Source organism: Saccopteryx leptura, chromosome 2 (genome assembly GCF_036850995.1).
Source record: "Saccopteryx leptura isolate mSacLep1 chromosome 2, mSacLep1_pri_phased_curated, whole genome shotgun sequence".
In the NCBI taxonomy this organism is placed as follows: domain Eukaryota; kingdom Metazoa; phylum Chordata; class Mammalia; order Chiroptera; family Emballonuridae; genus Saccopteryx; species Saccopteryx leptura.
This window is the reverse complement of record NC_089504.1, coordinates 88,799,516-88,821,769: the sequence shown is the minus strand read 5'-3', so window position 1 is coordinate 88,821,769 and position 22,254 is coordinate 88,799,516.

Sequence of the window (22,254 nt, the reverse complement as noted above, 5' to 3'; positions counted from 1 at the left end):
TGAGTTTATACACGTGTGTACACTGTGTGTGGGTGAAGACCTTGGACACGGGGCCCTGGAGGAGCAACGCTCAGACGTCAGGCCTGGGGTTCTCTGTAGGCTCTGGGCTGCCTCACACATAGTTTGTGCCCTCAGGACATACAGTAATTACACCAGCCCCATTACCATGCCTGCGCACCCCCACACTTCTCTCCACTACAGGCTGAGGGGCCAGAATTCTTACCCAATCCCTCTTCCTGAACATGGGTCAACTCAGTCCATCCTCACTTACACCTGTCTGTGTGAAGGTGCCCAGTGCTGACCCCCCGACGAAACTTCTCTCACCTCACCTCCTTCCAGTCACTTCCACTTTTGACAACACTTTCTGGCTGGACTGAGAACCAGTCTTTCTTAAACAGGTTCCTCAAGGTCGAACCTTGTCCCTGAGCTGGGGTTTTCATTTAGCTCAGTGATATATCTGACCCTGACCCTCCACTGAGATACCAAAACTTGCAAATTCTCTATCTCCACTTATGTCAGCCAGTGCTACCGCTTCGTCTCAGCGCATTCTCGAGGACATTCAACACCAGAACCTCCAGCCTTGTCCCAGAGGCTGTCCCCAGACAGAGCAAACATCCAGCAGAGCTAGGCTTCTCATGGCACCGCCAAGAACAACAGCAATTTTCCCCACTGAAAGACTGCTCCCTGAGCCATAATTTTGTTGCACCTACATTTAAACACAAATATTTTCTTGGCTTTCCAAGAGATTTTGCTTTTAGCTCTCTGACATTCTGTCCATAATTGACCCCACCACCTGCAAAAGAAAAGGGCAAAGAATTACTGAGCCGAGCAAACAAAATCTCAATTAGGTTGCCCTGATCAGGAAATAGAAATCACTTAGAAACCTTTATTCACATATCCAATCCTCATTTCCTGCTAGACACTGTCAAAAAATATATATTCTCCAGTTGCACAGAAATTCTAGTAAAGAGCATCAAAAAGAGGAGAAAGAAAATCACCTATGTTCTCATCACTCTCACAAAGTTTGTTTTCATTTTTCTAACCCTTGCCTATATACAAAAATAAAGGACACACAGTTGGATGTAACTTTGATACAATGTCCATGGGTCTTCTTTTATTTTATGTCACAAATGTCTTTTTCTACTATTGCTTCAAAGTCTTCAATTATAACTCCAAATGGTTATAGAATAGTCCATTGATTTGATGAGCTTAACTTATTTCATGCTTTTCTAATATTGGACTTGGCAATTTTCAAATTTTCTCGCAAACAGACAATGCTGCAATGAACGTCATGGTGCATAGAGCTTTGTCTTTTTATCAGGGTATTTCTTTAGAGTGATTCCCAGTAGGAAAATCCCTATAACAAAGCATAAACCTTTTATGGTTCTTAAAATATTTTGTCATATCCCTTTCCAATCAAATAATATTCTTGTCCCCCATCATTGCAATTTATAAGCACAGAGATAGAGGAATATCTGTATGTGAACTCTTAAAATATTTTTTTTTAAAAAAGTTTCTCCAAAATAGTAACCAAAGATCCAGACTCAAACTCTATATACCAAGGCAGTTTCAACCAAGTTCTCTCGGTTCCCTTCCACCCTTACTGAAATCCCAGACAAAGCTCTTCTAACACCACACTTCAGGGGCGTTCTATTCTCTCCCTCCATGACCTGTCATCAGGAAGGCAGCACCCAGTTGCTCTTGCCGCCAGGTGGCTAGCTCTACCCTGGAACTCTGGGGGCAGACTTTCTGGGTCTGTATCTTCCTGTCCTGACTCTCTATTCTGCCAGTGCTTACTTTCCACTACATTAGAAGACTCCACCCCTTGGTCCAGACCAACCTTCTGTTTCCAATTGCCCTATCAGCTCCACACCTACCCAGGCCCCAGATGTCCTACACGGGAACCTCTCTTCTTTTGAGCTTCTCTAGCTTCTTCAAGTCCCAATGCCTCTCCCATCACCATTATTTCATAGTTTCAACATGTGGAGGAAGGGTGAGCTTTTTACAAAGGAAACAGAGGAGGAGACTGAAAGTATTATTCAACTCTCACTAGAAGCATAAAGCAGGAAAGATCTGAGAGAAACAATAACAATAATGAGGTTGATATCTTCCCAAGCTCCCAAGCTGAGGAAAAGTTGCCTTCCTTTAGCAAAACTGGAAAGTTTGAAGATTCATTTAATAAACGTAGGTTCACATGCAGATCAGGCTAGTGATGCATGTCAGATGCCAGCAATTCTAGGCACTGAATGGCCCAAAGAATTGGCTGAAAATACCAAAGTCACCTGAACTGAGGTGCTCTACAAATACTCTACCATAATACCCTAATTGATGGACACCCACAAAATCAAAAGCCTGGTGGATTGGGAGAGGGGCTTGGCAGCCCCAACCACAAGTCAGTGCTTAGGTAGTACTCGGGACAAGGCAAAAGTCCGAGAATACTTCCAGATGATTCCATATCATGAACAACCACAATACCCAGCCTTTAGTTCTCTAGACCGGCGATTTTCAATGGATGTGGTAAGGCAGGCACAATGGCATGCTGCAAGAATTTTTAAAACATTCAATATCGGACTATTTAGTGAGGGGCACTGACCTCTGATAATCCCTTAGATTATCAATTTTTTTAAAAAATGACAGCAGCAACTACAACAATAGCTGCCTAATGTGAATGAGTCAAAATTATTCCTATTCTTTTGTGTATGTCAGATTGGCAAAAAAAAAAAAAAAAAAAAAAATGTATTTTTGTGTGTGTGCTTCAGAATTTTAGTATTTAGTTCATGTGCCATGAGATGAAAATGTTTGAAAATTGCTGCTCTAGACTGCAGCTACCCAGGCTGATTAAAAAAGAAAGAGAAAAAAAAAGAAACCATGATAATTATCTGTTTAGTTATTTTTTTCAAACCATCCATATTAAAACTAATGTCTCCTTCAGTAGTGCTTGACTAGAGTGCGGCTAAAACACACAGAAGAGCATTCGCTAAGGACGAGTAGGAAGACGCACATGCAGGCGGACTAAAGACCACAATCCCGCTGAGGCATTTACTGTTCTCCTCTAGCATTGCATTCTCCATCACCACTCACTGGACAAAGGGACAAGGTCAAGGTCAAACCGCTGCCCTCTCCGAGCAGGGTATGTTTCCTGGATGTTACAAACACTGATCCCTTTCATTGAAAGTCTATGGAATTTCCACTGAAAGCATAGAAACTTGCGGCACTGTTTCAGGAGTTCCTGAAATCAGGAAGTCAGTTTGGCAGAGAAAAGAAAGTAAGAAAATAAAGAAGGAAGAAGTGGGGGGTGGGGGGAGCAGTATTACTTCCTATCCAGCATTTCCTAAAAGGAAGGTGTCATTTTCATTAGCAGTGAATAAGGAAACCAAAACGTAAGAGGATAAGTGAGTCGTTAAAATTATTCAAGAGTAAATGGCTGACCCGCATCTGAATTTGGGATCAGTGCTCCTCCCCACCACACAGCTGGGTTCATATACCCAAGTCTACCCGTGAGGCAACTGCAGGAAATCTAGGAAATGGCCCCCAAGCAGGCATGTCTGCATCAGAAGAGGAGGAGCCTCCCATACATACTCAATAAATATTAGCTATTACTATTGGTTTAATTATATTGTTTTTTTGTTGTTGTTGTTGTTTTTTGTTTGTTTGTTTTTTTTACAGAGACAGAGAGTGAGTCAGAGAGAGGAATAGACAAGGACAGACTGGAACGGAGAGAGATGAGAAGCATCAATCATCAGTTTTTTGTTGCAATACCTTAGTTGTTCATTGATTGCTTTCTCATATGTGCCTTGACCTCAGGCCTTCAGCAGACCGAGTAACCCCTTGCTCGAGCCAGCGACCTTGGATCCAAGCGGGTGAGCCTTCTGCTCAAACCAGATGAGCCCGCACTCAAGCTGGTGACCTCGGGGTCTCGAACCTGGGTGCTCAGCATCCCAGTCCGATGCTCTATCCACTGCGCCACTGCCTGGTCAGGCTAATTATATTGATTTAATAAATAAATTCTAATTCCCAATTAACTTACCCCCTTATAATAATAACGGCTACTATTTATTTGTGTTTATTCTGTCAGGCACCATGGTAAGGGCATTCAGAGATTTTTCTCATTTAATTTACACAACATTTCTCTGCAGTGAAACTTATTATACCCATTTTACAAACCAGGGAACTGAAGCTCAGGAAGAGGACCACTGGACCGAGGTTAGAAAACCAACATGGCATGGATTTAGGCTTCAAAACCAGACCTCCATCCCCAAGGTCTGGGCTTTTAATCATTCCATTGTCCTGACTCCCCCATGAAACCTTCTTTATAATCCAAAAGCCAGAACAGATGAGTAGTTTTAAAGAGAGTGGGGATGGATACCCTTCTTCATATAAAGTAGTTCTCACAATGAACTTGATCAGTAGAGGATCTTTGAGAAGATCAGAATGATTAAGGGATTATAAAATCTCTCTTTAAAATTTAGCTATATGTTTCACCATAACCCCTCACTCAAATAGTACAGATCCTTTTGGAAGTATTTAGAAATGAAACTCAGTAATCAGAATTCCACTTGACAGAGTCGGTTAATTTCAATTTTTCAAGTCAATTGGGATTAAGCTAAATTATTCTCACTTGATCTTAAAATAACTACTTTTCCTACCAAAAAGAACATGCATTTAAGTTCCTGCACTCCTTTGGTTCTGCTGCTGCAGATGCTTTAGTTTGAACACGTGGTGATTGTACTTACCACCTGTGCCGAAATTCTTGCAAACACTGGGATCAGAGAGCAAATGTCAGCTCCAAGTTTGATATTTGTATGCTTTAGTAACTCTTTCACATAACTTTCTCTCAACTTTAAAATAGTTTAAGATTTGTCTGAGTGTTAGTAAAAAAGCCATTGCATTATGGTAGAAAATGGTATTTGAGCAATTGTGATGACTTGTTTCAATTCTAGAATATTATACTTTGTCATTTTGGGGCTTTCTAAGCCACTAACTTCTTCTCTTTTTAGTACATTGTAATACATTTTTTTTGGTATTTTGTTACTTTCATTTTTTATAATTTGATCATCTTATGTGAGTTTAAAGTAATTTATAAAAAGAGAAAGAGTAAAAGATTCTCCTTAGGCTCCAACACATTTAACTTTTAGTACTGAAATACTTTCATGCTGTTCTTATTTTATTGCACCTATTAATATTTATGTATAGTTAAATTCCCTTATAATATTTTCCAAGAGACCAAGCTTTAATATTATAGGCAGAACAATGTGAAATGTATAATACAGTGAATGTTGAGGCAATTTACAATAGTTAGCCTGCAGGTAGGACACTTCTTAGCATAATACATCAGAAAAAAATTTTCTCAGTCCACAGACTTGAAATAGCCACTATAGTCAAGTAGATTTGAAAAAAAAAAATGCTAGTAACTTTTAAAGGGAAGGGTGGAATAGAATTAATAGAATTAAGGGCTGAAATAGAATACATTTGACTTGATATTTATGGACTTATTTTCATCAGATGTTAAAATTTTTTATATATAACCAAAGGAATATGTGTAGATGCATTCCAATTAGTTGATGTGTTTAGACCTCTTTCATAAATGTTAAATGTGAGTCAAAGACATATTAAGGAGCTTGTCCAATGTTGTTTAGTAGCGAGCCACTAAAGGCACTAATGTAAATAACAATCTATTATGTCCAAATCCTTAGTTTTGCCATTATGTATCTGTACCACCGCACCACCGCATGCAAGTGACTAGTATGTATTTGGTACATACAAGGTACTCAGTAAATACTTATTGATTGACTGAAACACCAAGCTTCAGTTTTCTCATCTCTAAAATTGCCACAATAAATTATACTCAGATAATTAGGAGATTTTATTATTTATGTGAAGACACTTGAAAAATTTGAATGAGATGGCAACAAAAGTCATTGAGGGGCTTAGAATTCTGGTTCTAGAGTTCACTTGCCATTTTATTTCAAAAAAATGTAAAGCAAGAGAAGATGTGTCTCCTTGTGGTTAGTCAACATGTGATTGTAAAAGAAAACTCTATCTTGCCATCATAAAAGTTATGGAAAAGGAAGAGGCCATGAAAACGAGCTACCTGTGGGAAGTGCCCAGGCTGCCAGGAGTGAGGCTGACGTCACGCAAGGGCACTGCCCCTCTCTGCAGACGGAGTTGGAGGTGGGGGTCACATCACCCCTCCGCTTTGAGTTCTGTGGTACCCTGCCTCCATTTCTACTTCCACCCAGAACTCTTTCGTAAAGCCAACCATCACAGCCTTCAGCGAGGGTGTGGGTTCCCTGCTCAGTTAGCGGCTGCCCTGTCTCTCGCGGCCCGCGTGCGGTCTGTGGTGAATGACCCTTCCATTATTGGCACAGCTGTTGAGTAATATTATGTTAAAACATTACATGCACAATTATGTTCAATTATATAAAATGAATCTATTTTACCTAATGCTTATTCTCTAGGGTCTGTGCATCTTAGTTACAGGAAGTTTAGTACAGAGTAGCAGATGGTACAACACAATGTTTGTCAGCTAATAAATTTAAATGTCACAGCGTGCTAAATTTTGTAGGGTATATATCTCTATATTTTAGTCAAATGCCTCAGATGCTTCTGAAATAGAGGAACGACTGTACTAAACTTCATGCACCTGTGTCCTGCTTTGGCGTGACGATGTGACCTTGGGCCTGGGAAGCCAGCGGCATTAGGCCATGATGTTTCCGCCTTTGTACTTTGGTTTGTCCCTCTTCCCCAAGGACACGGCCTGTCAGAGGCACTTCTGTGACATTGCTTTGTCCTTTCTCTAATACTGCTTTTCCAGTTCCCCGTTCTTGCCCGATGACAGTGATGCTGCCGCCACAGCTCCCGCTTGTCCGGTTTCCCTGGCGGGGCGGGGCTGGTGGCGGGCTGCTGGCAGGCCAGGAGTTCCCGCTGAGCCTTCAGTGGTGCACGGGTGGCACTGCATGTTCTATCTGCACCCTGTCCCTTCAGAAATGTTCTTCCTGTTCTGCTGGCTCAGGCTTTCCTTGGGGGATGCAGGTGTTTGTGTTTGACATCCAGACTGTGGGACAGGTATAGATGGTCCCTCTGTCCCTGAGAAAGCGGACAGCCTTTTAACCAGCTCCTCCCTCCCACTCTCTTCCCTGAATGGAAGTCTTTCTCACTTCCAGGCTGCCTTCCTGGGAACTTGGTATTCTAATGTTTTTAAAGCCATCTGCTCTGAAATGCCTGGCTGATGGGACTCAGCCTTCATTTCTTTGAGACTAAGGGTTCACTTGGTACTTGGATCTTTAACTTCCATGAGAGCATTATGCTTATGAAATCATTCTGCTTCCTGCCTTCAGATTTTATCAAATTTCTGACCACCTCTAATTGCATGGGCTGCATGTTTCCCAATCTCACGTTGCCCTTGAAGTGCACCGGAGGATCCCAGAGAAACTCAGGTTTGCACGAGTCTACCACTGTTCTCTTTCCAAGAAGTTGGGTTATATCTCTATAGCAATTCTACAATTATCTGAAAACTATGAAAGTTTAGATAGAACGTCTTAGGTTTCATTTCTGTAACCCTGCCAGCATGAGCGTTTCAGGGCTTACAGCAGGTGACCAACCATAAAGGAATATCCAATGAAGTCATGGACAGTTGAAACTGCTGACGATTGAAAATGCACCAACATCCGTAATTAGTGGACAAGGACCACTGCATCCAGCAATAGCAGCAGCCAATCAGCAAATGCCCCACTACCCTTCCTACTTCCCTAAACCTAGCCCTTAAAACGTGGCCTAAATCTGTAGCCGGGGCTGCTCTCCCTTACGAGACAGCCCGGCAGGTTTCTTTTCATTAAAGCCTGTTACACTGGTCTTTCGGACTCCAACTGATTCTATCAGAACGTAACCCTTCCAAGGTAGTTTTCACATCTACTTAGAAATAAATAAATTGGTTTAAAAAGGAAAATCTCAGCCCTTTGTCTAATCAATATCAGGAGATTCTCTTCTATAGGAGCAAGAAGCAAAGCTTATCAAATCAACTTTCAAAAATAAGCAAAATCTGACAATCACCACTACTGAAGGGACCTAAACCCCTCATAAAAATTAACCTGTTTGATAGTGTCCTAATTGCCCTCCCTCCTTCCATGATCACTTCTTGCAACTCATGCTTTCTGGAGTGCCGGCTGATCCTGGTTATAACCTACTTTTGGAGGTGGCTGTCCACCCTTGACCCTCGTCTTTATTGTACTCTCTAGCCACAGCTGATTGGATACATGATCCAACTTGGATCAATGAAATTCTACATCCCTCTACTCTGGAATTAAGATTCATGGCCCCAAGTTATTCTCTGGGGGTCTTTGTCATGAACCAGCACGATTCATAATTTTGCAGGTCTCAGGTGGGAATGGTGGAGGATTAGAAAATAAACACAGGAAAAAAAAAAGGATGGGATTGGGAGGACCCATTGCCAAGTTGATGGCTTGCAAGAGTGAGTCTCCACCCTAAAACGCTTTATTTATAGGGCAGAGAGCAAAGCCACTAGCAAATTAAAGAGATCTCTGATACAAAGTCACATTTCTGAGGCAAACCAAGAATTCTCCCCAGTGCAGAAAACCCTCCACCTTGTATAACATCTTAACTTCACAAAACAAAGGGTAAAAAAAAAAACTGCCTCCAGTCTCTTCAAGGGACATGGGGGATGGGATGAGTAGAAAGCATCAGCATCACAGCTAACATGGAGGTGTGGGGAAGGGCATGTAAACTGCCTTTACCAACTTCAACAATGGGAGGTTGTGGGGAAGAGCTTAGCCTTTAGCAAGTTAAGCAAGTGAGGTGGGGGGAGGGCAGCAAGGACCCTGTCAGCTTAATGCCAGTCCCCACAAATCTAAACTGCAAGGACTCTGTCAGTTGGCAGTCTCCCACAGGACTTGATATAAGATCTATGCATTTGGTAGCTACAGAAGTGACTATTTTCCACCAAAAAAGAAAAGAAAAAAGCCAACCTTTGGAAAGAGAATATCCAGCAGATGCTCAAAGAGAAATAGAGACAGAAGTCCATATTGGGAGAGGGAACTAGAGAAAAAGAAGAAGGGAGAGGGGAAAAGAGAAGCAGAGACAGAGAGACACAGAGAACAATCACCTTGACTCCAGATGACTTGCTAACTGCTGATTCCAGGTATTTGTTGGGGCCCAGAGTTTCATAAGATACCCATTTGCCCTTATAATAAGTTCTTTTACTTACCAGTAGCAACTTCAATCCACCACTAGAGATGCAGGGGCAATAGCCTTCCTCAGAGTCTATCAGCTCCCACAATTCGGAAAGGTCTAATTTTTATAATAAATTCTTTATTCCACATCAGTTATAAATATTCTGCTTCCCTGACAGAACATCAACTGATATTGATGAGTTTGCAATTAGACCACTGGTTTTGGGCACTTACTAGCTGTGTGTCCTCAGGGAAGTCACTTCTCTAAGCTTCAGCTTTGTCATTTGTAAAGTGGGGATAACAATTCACTCCTTAAAGGCCTCAATATTGAAGGCAGAATTATATAGAAAATGCTCAGCTTATAACCTTGTAAGTCCTTCTGTCATCATCATTATCATCTTTATTCAAACAATCTACTCTGTGTTACAAGCTCAGTTTATGACTGGTACATTTAACTGCTAATACATTCTTCTGACGGACATATTAAAAAACAGAATTTCGGTGCCATTGTTTTTGCTTTATCCTAATTCAGAGTCAGCTATACATTGGCAAGAGGTGATATGACATTCTCTAATATAGTATTATCTTTTAACACTCGAAAGTCCTCTTTCTGGAATATTAATATTCTAATTGTAATTATGCTTTGCTATGACTTCCAGTCTGTTTTACTTTTTGCTTATTCTTCCTTAATTTTTCAGTTATCAGGATGGCACTGTGGCATCTGAACCAAAGGCAGTCAATGCATTAAGAAGAGGAAGTGCTGATATGACACTCTGGAGTCTAAAGCAAGAGCAGCAAGCACAGTGCTGACAGGGTTCAGCCAAAGGGCAATGTGCAGGCCAGGCTATGTGCTAATGGGTGGTCAGAATGCCGATGTCAGTGCCAGGTGGACTTAGACGCCACTTCTGCGAGAGTCGACAGTACACCTGGTGTTGCTCCAACCAGCGAGGCATCTTTTATGCAGTCTCTTTTGGAAGAAGCCATAATTCTGGTATAGCTGCAACTCCACCAAGAATGACCTCTATCTTTAAGCTCATGATTTCACTTTCCTAAACTGATAAAAAAGTTCTGTGTTGGATGACACATGAATGTGGGATGATTACACAGAAACCATCAAAGAGACAAGACTGATGTGATAGCTAGGCAAGACATAGGCTGCTGATCTATAAAAACTGTGGGGACAAAAATGCGTTAAATTGGGTTAAAGGTGACTTAAGACAGGACTTGAGATGGCAGTTGCTTCAGAAGTGTAATTGTGCTGACATTCTCTCCAATGTCCTCCCCAGGGAAAGGAAGAGGGCGGGTGCTCAAACCTCAGAATCACACTATAGCATCATATCTGAAGACAATGCAGTAAACAGAATCCAGTATGAAGAGAAGGGTCAGGAACACAGCGAGGAGCGTGAGGAAAAAGTGAAGTGTGCACTCCCCTACGAGGCAGGGAGTCTGAAAGGAGCATGACAGTCGCCCTACCCATGGTAAAGCCACCAAGCCCCCTCCAACCTCACTGTCAGAGCACAGTGTGCTGCTGGGATAAACACAGGAAGAAAGAAATCAGAACTTTATTTGTTCCATTTAATAAACTTTTATTGAAGTCCTACTATGAGGTAAGTGCTAAGTTCTGCCTTACTGGGACCATCGTAATTAAAACGCCACATTTAAGTGTGTCTCAGAGGGATCCAAATAAAGGTCAAAGTTTTGCTCAGAGAAGCAACTTTGAATCTGTTCTGACAGGAAATAAGTTGAGATGCTAGGGTTTTGTTTTGTATTGCTATGTAATATAAAAGAACTAATTTAGATCTAAAAACACAAAGGGAAATTTTTATAAGATACACCACTTTTACTATACAAACTTAATCTGGCCTTCCTCCTCATTATTAATATTCAATCTATATTATAAATATACAATATGTTACATGTTGAACTTATTAATGAGAATTTTTAACTGCTGGTATGTTCTTCTGGGGGACGTATTAGAAAACAGAATTTAGGCGCTCTTGTGTTTGTTTTATCCTAGTGCAGAGTTAGCTATATTTTGGCAAGAGGTGATACAACCCTAACATAGCATCTTTTTATAATAGACAGTTTCAGAACATTCTCAGGAAACACTTTGGTATTAGAAGCACAGGTCAAGTGGAAGCAGCAGTACAGTATGATTAGGGCTAAAGCATTTCTCCAGAATCTATGACAAAATATTCAATGCTAAGTAAACAAATCTCCCATCTCTCTGGTGCAATTTTGGAGGGAATCCATTTTCCTCTAAGGTTTCTCGCCAATATGTTAACTCTATCTTAAATAAATAAAGGTTATACTCATAGTTAAAATATGATCATCGTTGAATTAAAAAAAAATAACTGTCTCTCTATCTGAAAGCAATTGTTGAAGATTTTACATATTTCTTTCCAATATGTTACTACACAAAGTTTTTCATATGTGTTTTATCATAATTGTTGGGGGTTTTGTATATTTTAGAATCTGGCTTTATTTCATTTAATATTACTGCTTTCACATAACCTTTATTTGTATCAGTTTTTCAAATTCTGTATAATACTCCCATCACTGTTGTGAACTCTAGATATCACTATATATATTTAGAGAACTCTAGATATCACTATAAAGAGGGATTGCTCTCCCTCTGTGTCTCCTATCACCCTCTTCCTCCCTCTCCATCTCTCTGCCTTCTTCTTCTGACAACTCATGATACTCTGTAGAGAAAGCAACCACTGGTGTGAGCATCTGGGTCAGCTCAGTTGAAGCTTGGACTCGAGACTGAGTTGTTCTGTGATTAGAAGCATAAAAGCTTTTCAATGTTTCATAATGTTGAAAAAATTACCATGAACTGTTTCAACATTAAGTATTTCCTTTAGCCCTGTTGTCACAGAGAGGTGACTCATGTCATTTATACCCGAGCACAGCACTCTAAAGTTGGTAATATGCTTTGTAGGGACACAGAGATAATTCTCTCTATGAAGTTTATCATTATTACTTTAAGATGGAATTAATATTTTCCTCCTGAGCATTTTAACTAAATTTTGTTTTTCGCCATCACACATTCTCCTTATTCCACTTAGTTCTACCATTAATTGTGTACAGGTATTTCCTCAATAGGTAATAATGACTTTGAGTAGAGTTATTCATTCATCCACAGAAGTATGGTCACTGACTATACTGACTTTATGTGTAAGACCTGTGCTTGGTCAGAGTAAGCAACCAACACATTTTCAAGTAAATTGTCAATAAACAAATGTTCATTGGGTGCCTACTAGATACCAGGTACTAAGCTTGGTAGTAGAATAAAACAAATTTTATTCCTTCTTGAAAAAATATAGAGTTGGCAGGACAAAGACAAGGTTACAGAGTTGAGCTTTAAAATCCAGCAGAAATACTTTGCGCAGTAAGAAAACACCTACTTCAATGCTTTCTCTAACTTGGTATCCGTGTCTAATAGAGCCAATAAATTAAGCCCTGTTGGTGAGGTAAATATCTTGAACAAAATTTAGACTAGGGAGGCACTATTAAACAGCAAGCCATAAAATAACTGTAAACCTGTTTATGAACTACCTTGAAAGTCATTTCAAGACAAAAGAGAAAAAAACTGATTACCAGAAACAATAGCTGCCAGGATCTTTTATACCAGTTCCTTATAAATGGGAGTCACCTTAGCAATCTCTACCAGCCTCCAACTGAGAAGAAAAGTAACTTTAAAATATCTACTTAGAGGTTTATAATATCTACTTAAAGGTGACCTAGGATGGAATGTGCTACTTTTTTTTTAACATCCAACTTCTGCAGGTCTGAAATCACTGTGACACAGTGAATTCTACTAGCTAACCTTAAATCCCTTACGGGCTGTATCAATAAATGGTCTTTCAGTTTTCAGGGCCAGCTGTAGTCTAAATCTCATTAGCCCCTGCCCTTGACTAACAAGAAGGTTGAGAGGGTTTTAAGAGATACCCCCAGGCTCTAAGGATTTATTCAGTCACTTCAGTGTTAGGATGAAGGTGACTCAGTTACAGGTAAGCAAATCCAGTGGGCCTGGTGGCTACTGAATAGTTGTGGCAGCCCTCAGTATGGCAGCTAGATGACACTGTACTGTGGAGGTGGCTTCTCCACAGGGGTAGCCTTTTTGGCAAAAGTGAGTCTCAGCAGGTCCTTGTCAATCTCCCTGACTATGGTATGGGGGGAGGGCAAAGTCCTCTGGTGTGGCCATAGTCACATTTCCCAAACCATCCCGTATAGAAAAACATCCTTTGACATTTAAATGGTTTACAGCCAACAATCTTTTACAACTAATTATATATTAGTTATAAAATTAGTTTCCTCAGAATTTATCAAGATGAACTATTCAATTAGACATACTATTGATTGGGTTTTCGCTTTGTTTGTAATCATGGTAGAAAATCAAAAATACCCATTTTGGAAATGGTCCAAGGTAAATGAGCACATGTAATACAGAGCAAAACATGGGGTTGCTTCACCTGTTCAGGCTTCTGTGCTAAAGCAGACACGGCAGTCTTCAGAAAGGATACTAGTCCTGGCGTTAGGTGCTCTGAGGCCCATCTCTAAATCTATGAGATGCAAGCACCTATTCAAGTGCATGTTTTCGTTAGATTCCTGTTTTGGGATCTCCCTGCCCTCCCCATCATGGGATCTTGGATTCTGTCTTCTGTCCCATTGATTGTGCAAGCATATAGATCTGCCCTACATAGTAATTCTCACATCCAAGGTGCTTGCTTTGGTAGCACCAACGACCTTGGACTTTGTTCTCCAATCTTCCCAAAAGCTCAGCTGCCCAAATTCATATTTGTGATATATCCTAAAGCACATTCATATATCCATTACTTCAAATACTCTACAATGTGTCCTAGTAAATGTATTTCAGAGTTGCAGCATGCTAAGTAAATATATAAATGATGGGAAGGAAGACTGAATGGGGCTTGTCGCTACTTATGGACAACTGGTGACTTTAACTTCCAGGGACCACCCCAGACAATTCTGGCATTAAGCAAACCCCAGTTGACAGAAATGAGCCTAGTAGGTAAGCAGCAAAATCAACCAAAGCATACACTTCAAACGCTCTCTCACACCACAAGTTTATTTTATGGGGGCATAATTTGATGCGTTTAACTTCTTTCAGTCTCATACGCTACATCTGTAAACTGGATATAATAAAACCTTCCTCACTGGTTTCTGATGAGAAATAAAATATTGAACAGCAAATATAACTTCTTACATTTTAGTTTGCCTAAGCCTGTCCTGATCACTAATCTCTAGAATAGATTATTACCTGTAATCAAAACATATTATATTTCTTATCACAATTTCAATTATATATTAATTTGTTGTGTACTATCTACCATCCCCATTAGATTTTGAGCTCTGTAAGCTTTTGAGCTACAGTGCCTATAATGTCCCCAATGATACCTATATGACTGGTCAAATAACTAAATAAACAAATTAAATGAATGACTTATGGTATTAACATTTACCAAAAACATTAAGTAATGATAGCTGCTTTTTAAAAAAATTATTCTGTTGACACGGTTTCAAGTATACAGCTCAATGTAATATCACTGCACACCACATCATGCCCCACAACCCCATGCAAAGTATCTTTCCACCCCCATTTCTCCCCTTTGCCCCCCCCCCACCACTTTCCCTCTGGCTATTGCTGCTCTGTGGTCTGTATTATGTGTCATGTATATATGTTGCTTTTGTCTAATTCCCTCACCTTCTTTGATCCAGTCCCCTCTTCCCCCTTCCCTCTGATAGCTGTCCATCTGTTCCCTGTAACCCTGCCTCTGTTTCTATTCTTTAATATTACAAAATCATGGCTGTTGATATACTGTGTTATGAAAATTTTACAGGTTTTGTTACATGCTAAAATTATTAGGAAGATCATTTGGAATATGATCAAATTCACCTACACACTAGCCATAAATCTCAGAATTTATGGACTACTATTTTCTTTTGCATGAATACCCCTTATATGTAAAATGTAACTTACATTCACAAGACTAAGGTAAGTGATAAAACCAGGTTAAAAAAAATTATATGTTAGCACACTAGTTTCATATATATGTATATGTAACACATATATGGTTACTAGTGACTTACATACTATATAGGTACACTACTTATTTAAAACATCACATGTATACAACAAAATATTTCTAGTGCTTATGTCCCTATAATCTTTGAATTTTTTTCCTTATTGTATCTATCTTCATTGCCTTTTTTTCTATAACTATGGAAGATTACTTATGTATTTAAATCTCTAAAATTCTAAATAAAACACACATACTAACTTACTTTTAAAATTGTTCAAATGAATACATTTTAGCATGCATTTAAAATTTATAAAACACTCCATTGTCGGCACATCTGTCTTTCTAAAAATTTATTTGGAAAATAAGGTTAACACAACCCTAAAGCCTTGGGGTCATTCACTCTATTTCCTCCACCCTTTTCTCAATACACTTCCTAAGAAGCAGAAACATGTCAGCTTAAAAACAACATTTATTTTGATAAAAATCCTGAGTACGTGTGAAAAGAGTCCTATTCACTGGGACCTAAGGGGTCCAGGACCTGCTCTGAGCAGACTGTTTCACACCACACCTCAAGTCAGTGGGGTCTGCCTGAGCTGGGAAGACTGGTAGATTTTCCTCCAAATCTGCTAAGGTAAAAGTCATATCACACATGTCTCTAAAGTCCCTTATTGTATGTTAACTACGCTTTATATAAAAAAAAAAAATGAAAAAGAAAGTCCTGCTCCAACCATACCATTACTCTCAAAAGTACTGTTATTCAAATAGGACATGCTCCCTGGCTTCCCGTAGCCTCGCTCTGCACTCTGACGAGAGTTTAGTAGTGGAGTAGTAGGAACAGAATTGGCAGATAACATTTAATCCTCATAAAAATTCCTGTTTGGTAGGTACAATTTTTATCTCTACTTACAAATGAGGCAGACAGAGGCCCAGAACAAGAAGTGACCTGCCTGATGTTGTGCAGCTAGTGGTGGAGTCAGGATTAGGAGGCAAAGGGGTGGCTCCACAATTTGCGCTCTTCAGCGCTACTCCCAGCTGCCTCCCAACTTTACGGAAACCAACATCACTAAAAACACAAATTACTCATAAAAGATTACCAACGTTTCCATATATCACTGAAGAGTTTTCTTTTGCTTAGAAACGAAAACTTTATGTACATTCAACATAGTTATTCTGACTGGATAATATCATAAAATCTTAAGGTATACTGTGTCTGCCTGGATTCCTCCCTTTAGAGTTCACATTGGTAACTAACTTTTCTACTTCCTCACTTTGGAAAGATAAAAGCTGTGAGTGTTTCAAAGACTAAGCCCATGGGAAGTTGCCAGATAAAACATCGAATGCCCAGTTAAGTTTGAGTTTCAGATAAACAAGAGATCGTTCTTTAGTATGAGTACCTCCCGTGCAAAATCTGAAACATATTTATATCAACAATTCTTTTTGTGTTTATAAAATTCAAATCTAACTGGGCATCCTCTATGTTTATTGTCTAATCCCAATCCTTGGAAAAACTTGGATAATTTATGGAGAAAGGAAAAGAAATTCACACAAGAGGCAGAGAATCTTAGGAAAAGCAGGAGAGCAGGGGGCCTGGCAGATGAAACATAAGCAACTGGACAAAAGGTATCAGTGTCTACGGACAATAAGAAGGGACAGAGAGCTGCCCGCCTAGAAGACGGTGAGGACAGACGTCCCTCAGTTGGCTGTTTCCTGCACGTCTGTTGATATTGGAGCCAGGCTACAACTGCAAGTTATAAAACTGACATACAACTGAGAAGCCCAGTTCAAAAGCCTGCGCCAAAATAAAGGTCCTGTTGATAAAGGGGAGAGCTATTCCGTAGGAAAAATATGGATATTCATGGTTTTTATTGAAGAAAATAAATACTAGCCTTCAAGCTCGTGATGACTGGGATAGTTTTAAGAATTCTCTTTTTCAGACGTGACCACCCCAGATGCTGAAGCAGAATCACCCCAGTAGGCAAAGGTTAGCATCACATTAAACACCGAGCAGTAAATGTGACGCACTGAGTGAGTGCTTGATACCCAGCCCTACACAGCAAACCAGAGAACCTGAGATGAGAAGTGGTTAAGCCCTACTTTCAGGCAAATACAGTCCGGTGGACAAAAGCACCAGGTAAAGAATCAATTTCGACACTAGAGGTTTCCACGCAAGATGGAAGTTGACAGACAAGAGCAGAATTAACTGTCTAGGAAGTGACAGGAAAAACTTCACAGAGGAAATTGCTCCAGAGAGAGATCTTTAAAGACCAAACTGGTATTTGCCAAGAGGACAGTGTAGAAAAGGACGGTCCCTCCGAGATACGTTGATATTTCTGGAACACACAATGGCCAGAGAAGAAAGGAAGAAAAGCAGGCAGGAGCCAGATCACAAAAGACCTGTGACACACAGCACTTCCACAGTTTATTGTGCACACCAATAATCTAGGGATCTTGTTAAATGCAGGTTTGGGTTCAGTATGTATGAAGTAGAGCCTCTGAAAGTCTATACTGCTAACAGGCTGCCAACAGAGGCTTGTCTGAGAATTATACTTGGAGTAGGAAAGCTGTGTGCTGAGCTTTAGATATTCAACCTTTTCTAGCAGACAGTGGGGAGCCATCTTGTGGCTGCTCTAGCCTGGGAGTGACTGGAATTAGAAGGGCTAGAGGCAAGTCCCAGACTATTCCTTTAGCCCAGGAAAGAAACGCCTACACTGAAGAAACTGAAGATAAAGAGAAGAGTATGGATTTAGTAATATGGAGAAGGTAAAACTGACATGGGATGGTATTCAGTAGAGGCACAGAGAAGGGAAACAGCAAGGAGATGAAGGTTAAGCTAATTTTTTTCAACAATTATATGGTATGGTTTGAGGTATGTAACACACCTTCAGCATTTAGGGTGTCCTACTGTGATTAACAGTAACACACTTTTAACCACAGACATGACTTTAAGGAATTAATTTAAGAGTATTTTGTGGACTCAGTCATTCCTGATACCTGTTGGGTCTTTCGAGATAGAGTGTCAGTTCCTCTAAGGCAAGACTTGGCCCTATTGTGCCCTCAGCCCTGAGCCTGCACCCAGTACAGGAGGCGTCCTCTCTGATTAAAGGTCTATTGACATGCAGGTATCGCACTCCTGATCAAACAAACAAAACTTTGCTTCACAAATAGGAAAGCACAGGAAACTTGCAAAGCATCAGTCCCCACAGAGTTTCCTCATCTATTTTCCCTCTTCTCATTTAAAGACCTGAAATAATAAAGATGCCAGTGCCAGTATGAAATTGAGAGCTTGTTCATTTCTCAAGCTCCGGAACAACATCCTGAGGAACGATCCCAGTTCTCCTTCTTAATGTCTGATTAGAGTTCATTTCTCTACCTCCTACTGATGATTACTTGTTTTGATATCACAGATTGCTTAGCACGACTTAGCACCTGTGCTAATTGCTTTCTCTTGTTAGAATCTGATTTTTAAGTGTTGAAATGTTAATGTAAACCAGTGGTTCTTTCTAGGTTAGAAACACCTAGGAACGTTTTTTAAACACTCAGGCTCAACCCCCAGAGATTTCAATTTAACTGGACTGAAGTGGGTCGCAGGTATCAGTAGGGTTTATAAGTTTCCCACACGATTGTAACATACACTGGAAACTGAGAACCACTGATTTAAGCAAACATAAATGGAGATTTTGTTTCCTTAATTCAGAGTCCAAATCTCCCTCCCCACACCACAGTCCAGCCAAGAAAAAGTAAATGAAAACTTTGATAATATTCACTCAAGTCTATCTAAGGCAATCTCACCTATAAGGAGAACCAATAAGAACAGGAAGGAGTCCAAACCACCAAATAAGGTGGCATAAATTCTATACCAAAAGATGCTAAAGTAGAAAGAGCTAAGATTTGATGGTTAAAAAACTAAACAAAAAACAGTTCTATTATTTCATTGTTTAAATATATTGAAGAAATGATTCTCTGCATCTCAGTTTTCTCACCTATTGATGTACATGCATCTTCCTCATGAAATTGTTAAGTCGATTATACAAAGGCCCCATGTTAATATGCTTTCAAAAACAGTGTGTTCATGATTCAACTCCTTTTGAGATTTTCACATCACTCCAGGCATACTATTTTTCTTTTTTGCGAGATTCTTGGCATTTGTAGGATTATTTTCACCAATGAATGTAAGAGCATTTGCAACTTAATTTTTTATTTCTGATGAGTACTTATCAAGTGAGTAGCATGACATGAATGATGTTCTGTACCTCTGTGGGTATCTTTTTTTTTAATAATTTTATTTTTTTAATGGGGCGACATCAATAAATCAGGATACATATATTCAAAGATAACAAGACCAGCTTATCTTATCGTTCAAATATGTTGCATACCCATCACCCAAAGTCAGATTGTCCTCTGTCACCTTCTATCTAGTTTTCTTTGTGCCCCTCCCCCTCCCCCTTTCCCTCTCCCTCTCCCACCTCACCCCCCCTTAACCACCACACTCTTATCAATGTCTCTTAGTTTCACTTTTATGTCCCACCTACGTATGGAATAATGCAGTTCCTGGTTTTTTCTGATTTACTTATTTTACTTCGTATCATATTATCAAGATCCCACCATTTTGCTGTAAATGATCCAATGTCATCATTTCTTATGGCTGAGTAGTATTCCATAGTGTATATGTGCCACATCTTCTTTATCCAGTCATCTATTGACGGGCTTTTTGGTTGTTTCCATGTCCTGGCCACTGAGAACAATGCTGCAATGAACAGGGGGCTGCATGTGTCTTTACGTATCAATGTTTCTGAGTTTTGGGGGTATATACCCAGTAGAGGGATTGCTGGGTCATAAGGTAGTTCTATTTTCAGTTTTGTGAGAAACCACCATACTTTCTTCCATAATGGTTATACTACTTCACATTCCCACCAACAGTGGATGAGGGTTCCTTTTTCTCCACAGCCTCTCCAACATTTGCTATTACCTGTCTTGTTAATAATAGCTAATCGAACAGGTGTGAGGTGGTATCTCATTGCAGTTTTGATTTGCATTTCTCTAATAGCTAAAGAAGATGAGCATCTTTTCATATATCTGTTGGCCATTTGTATTTCTTCCTGGGAGAAGTGTCTGTTCATATCCTCTTCCCATTTTTTTATTGGATTGTTTGTTTGTTTGTTGTTGAGTTTTATGAGTTCTTTGTATATTTTGGATATTAGGCCCTTATCTGAGCTGTTGTTTGAAAATATCATTTCCCATTTAGTTGGCTGTCTGTTTATTTTGTTATCAGTTTCTCTTGCTGAGCAAAAACTTCGTAGACTGATGTAGTCCCATTCATTAATTTTTGCCTTCACTTCTCTTGCCTTTGGAGTCAAATTCATAAAATGCTCTTTAAAGCCCAGGTCCATGAGTTGAGTACCTATGTCTTCTTCCATGTACTTAATTGTTTCAGGTCTTATGTTTAGATTTTTGATCCATTTTGAGTTAATTTTTGTACAGGGGAACAAACTGTAGTCCAGTTTCATTCTTTTGCATGTGGCTTTCCAGTTTTCCCAGCACCATTTATTGAAGAGGTTTCTTTTCTCCATTGTGTGTTGTTGGCCCCTTTATCAAAAATTATTTGACTATATATATGTGGTTTTATTTCTGGACTTTCTATTCTGTTCCATTGGTCTGAGTGTCTATTTTTCTGCCAATACCATGCTGTTTTGATTGTCGTGGCCCTATAATATAGTTTGAAGTCAGGTATTGTAATGCCCCCAGCTTCATTCTTTTTCTTTAGGATTGCTTTGGCTATTCAGGGTTTTTTATAGTTCCATATAAATATGATGATTTTTTGCTCTATTTCTTTAAAAAATATCATTGGAATTTTGATGGGAATTGCATTAAATTTGTATATTGCTTTGGGTAATATGGCCATCTTGATTATATTTATTCTTCTAACCAAGAACAAGGTATATTCCTCCATCTCATTATATCTTTTTCGATTTCCCTTAACAATGGTTTATAGTTTTCATTATATAAGTTCTTTACATTCTTTGTTATGTTTATTCCTAAGTCTTTTATTTTTTTTGTTGCAATTGTGAAGGGGATTATTCTTTTGAGTTCGTTCTCAATTGTTTCATTGTTGGCATATAGAAAGGCTTCTGTATGGTAATTTTGTATCCTGTGACCTTACTGTATTGGCTTATTGTTTCTAGTAGTCATTTGGGGATTCTTTGGGGTTTTTGATGTATAGGATCATATCATCTGCAAAAAGTGATACCTTTACTTCTTCTTTTCCGATATGGATGCCTTTTATTTCTTTGTCTTGTCTGATTGCTCTGGCTAGAACCTCTAGTACCACATTAAATAAGAGTGGAGAGAGTGGACAACCCTGTCTTGTTCCTGATTTAAGGGGGAAAGCCTTCAGTTTTGTGCCATTTAATATGATGTTAGCTGATGGTTTATCATATATGGCCTTTATCATGTTGAGATATTTTCCTTCTATACCCCTTTTGTTGAGAGTCTTAAACATAAAATTGTGTTGTATTTTATCAAAAGCCTTTTCTGTGTCTATTGATAAAATCATGTGGTTTTTGTTCTTTGTTTTGTTGATATGGTGTATTACGTTAACCGTTTTACGTATGTTGAACCATCCTTGAGATTCTGGGATGAATCCCACTTGATCATGATGTATTATTTTTTTAATATGTTGTTGTATTCGATTTGCTAGTATTTTGTTTAGTATTTTAGCATCTGTATTCATTAGAGATATTGGTCTGTAGTTTTCTTTTTTTGTGCCATCCTTGCCTGGTTTCGGTATGAGGGTTATGTTGGCCTCATAAAATGTGTTTGGAAGTATTGCTTCTTCTTCAATTTTTTGGAAGACTTTGAGTAGAATAGGAACCAAGTCTTCTTTGAATGTTTGATAAAATTCGCTGGTATAGCCGTCAGGGCCTGGACTTTTATTTTTGGGGAGGTTTTTAATGTTTTTTTCTATTTCTTCTCCACTGATAGGTCTGTTTAGGCTTTCTGCTTCTTCTTGACTCAGTCTAGGA